The sequence below is a fragment of the Pan troglodytes genome, chromosome 1, assembly GCF_028858775.2.
Source record: "Pan troglodytes isolate AG18354 chromosome 1, NHGRI_mPanTro3-v2.0_pri, whole genome shotgun sequence".
Taxonomy (NCBI): domain Eukaryota; kingdom Metazoa; phylum Chordata; class Mammalia; order Primates; family Hominidae; genus Pan; species Pan troglodytes.
Genome location: NC_072398.2, coordinates 154,266,276 through 154,269,291, shown reverse-complemented (window position 1 = coordinate 154,269,291; position 3,016 = coordinate 154,266,276). Strand labels below are relative to the sequence as shown.

Sequence of the window (3,016 nt, the reverse complement as noted above, 5' to 3'; positions counted from 1 at the left end):
GTCTTTCCTTTTCTCCTACTCTCCTTTCATCCAACTGCTGCCAAATATCTTCCAAATGGAGAAGGACTACAAACTAATTTTACTATTAGCTTAAGCAAAGCAAATAAGATGTAAATCCTCTGCCAAAGAAGTCAAAGAGTGCATTCCAAAGTCCCATTTTTATAAGCAATTTTTAAATAATCTTTGATTCATGACACTGTTCTTCTTCCATTAACTGAGAGTTAATTATGTGACCTCTTCTTTTTACCACCTGAGATTCTAGAATTAAATTCAGCATGCTAAGAGTTCCTGTTACTTTCTGCTGGGGTGAACAGCCACCATTATTATACTAAAAAACACAGAAAGTCAGCTCAGTTCATTAGCACCTCTACCCAATCCCACCCGCAGTTTGCTTGGTGCTTGTACATGACCTTTGAGAGTTCCCATGGCACAGGCAACTTTCTGGATCACTAAGTCCATATGTCAGCACAAAATTTCATGAAAACCACAGGTGAAAACATGGTGAAGTAGCTCTGAAAATAATATTGTAAGGATCCAAATTGATATCCAGAGATAGAGCATCTCATAACCCAAAACTTGTGCCAGGAAATTCTTCTAGTCCATTTAACCTTTGCTGCCTCTTCAAGTCTCTCCCTCTCATTGAGATGTACCTGCTTGGTTGTCTAGAATTAACTTTCCTAGGCATTTGTTTTCACAAACCTTTAATTCGTATCTTTTTTTCCTCTTCTTCTCTTTCTCCTCTTCTTCCTCTTCCTTATTTCTGTTTCCTTGTTTTATTCTTCTGATTTCCAATTATTTTTAAAATCCCATGCCTTTCTTTTCTCCAAATGACATTTGCTAATGCTGTCAAATGAAGTCCAAAACTAAATTTAATTTTCTGATTGCCACTAGAGATGTTATGCACACAATGCTGCCAGAGTGTCCTTCCAACATGTAAATAAGATCATATTACTCTGCTGCACAAGATTCTTCAACTATCCTTATTAGGATCTCAAAGTTAAATCAAGCTTCTTTACCAAGGCCTTCATGTATTCATTTGATCAAATGAATGTATATTTACTGAGAGACTATTATGCATGATTCTAACCCATACAAATATAATATTAAACAAAATGTCATGCTTGCTTTGGCAGCACATATACTAAACTGGAATGATTCAGAGAAGATTAGCATGGCCCTTGCACGTGGATGACACGCAAATCCATGAAGTGTTCCATTAAATCAAAATGCCTTATATCCTCATGGAATTTACATTCTAGTAAGGGGAGGCAGGGGAGAGACAGAGAATATAATTTTTGGTATAAAATATGAAGAAAATAAAAAGGTTATAAGGGGAAAGAGTGACTAAAGGAGGGACCTCTTTAGCTAGGATGGTTAGGGAAGGCCTCTCTGAGGCAGTGACAGTTGACCTGAGACCTGAATAACAAGAATAATAAACTCTTAAGATTACATTGTTAGTTAACTGTGAAATTCAGTTATATAAATGAATTTTTCCCTTATAATATGAATTTTATTTTGTAAGAAATATTTTGAATAGCAATCTAACTTTGTCTATTTTTATATACTGCTTCCTTGCAGACTAAATCTTTGTATTTGTGTGTGTCCCGTAAGTTAATAGAATTTTACAGTCCAAGAGAGCAAACTCCCTTCCTTCTAGTCAGTCCTGCTGCTACTCAAAATATGGGTCTTATGGGGCTTGTGACTCCTAAGTATTGTGAGACCTTGGGCAAATGGGTTTCCTTTTCAGGCAGAAAATGAGAACAGCTACTATCTAAGACCCCTTCCAAGTCTAAAATATCTAAAATGGCATGATTTCACTTTGAGTCATATGTTTATGATCTACAAAAAACTAGCACCTAAATTGACAAAAATCTATTCATCTATGAAACAATGTTTTAATGGCATAGAAGGTAATTAACAATGATTGATGTATTTACTAAGTTTTAAAAATTAATTTGTCAGTTAACCTCTTCTAGATCTATTATGTATGCTAAGAGGTTTAATTCTTGAATGTTAGTGTTTTGGCTTCTTGTAAATTCCAATGGCTGTAGTTTTAGAAAACCTAATTAATGGCCTTATCTTTTCAGTTGCAAATAGGGTAAACAAAAGGAAAATTGGACAATAATAGGTAACACTGATTGAGGTCTTATTACGAACCATGCTCTGTTCTAAGTCTCCTTATGTGAAAATTAACTTACTCCTCACAGCACTGAGATAGGTCATTATACTCTTTTCACAGATCAAGACATCAAGGGGTGATTAACAATTGAAAACTATTCAATGGTAAAGCTGGAATTTGATCACTAGCAGTCTGATGTTAGGGGCTATATTTTAATTACTACACTATACTATACTCTTAAACACTATACTGAAGACCCTAGTTAGATAAAGGCAAATTTGCACTTAACAATAGGGCTGTGAGAGACAGAGAAATTACAAAAGTTCTTACAGTTTTATAAAGATAAATTTATATCTCCACCAAAAGAAATAGCAATCACTGTAGTGGACAAATATTATATAATGCCCTTTGCTAAGTCATAATATACAGGTAAGAGGAAGAGTGGAAGTGAAATTCACATACTCCTTTAGACCTCTGTGCAGGCAAGGGATCAAGACCACAACTAAAACTGAGAAGAAAGTACATGCTAATACCAGTAATTAACTTCTTGAATTAGCATGAGTTATATCTATGGTCAACATGAATTGCATTTTTTCCCCATTTACCACCTATCTTAGGTTATATCTAGCCATAGATACAACTCAAGCTAATTCATGAGGTTTATCTCACAAGTTATATCTATGGTCAGTTTCAGGTTTCTTGATTATAACTTAATAGAGATATGATCACTAGGGTCCTGCCAAATAGCAGTGAAATATGACTGCAGGAACCATATTACACACATGTCCAATAAGCATTATGTAAAATTAGGCCAGTGGGCATGTATGTTTAAGAAATAGATGCAAACTAAACACAGGGTTTGTTTGTTTGTTTTGCATGTACATAAAAGAAAAGAGA

At 34.7% G+C, this 3,016-nt stretch overlaps 1 non-coding gene across 1 annotated transcript; it reads left to right on the top strand.

Annotated features, from left to right (window-relative positions):
• The first annotated feature begins 1,121 nt into the window (after positions 1-1,121).
• Positions 1,122-1,223, top strand: LOC112207038 (U6 spliceosomal RNA). The gene has a single exon (XR_002941520.1). It is a non-coding gene; the product is annotated as a U6 spliceosomal RNA (small nuclear RNA).
• Positions 1,224-3,016: the final 1,793 nt, after the last annotated feature.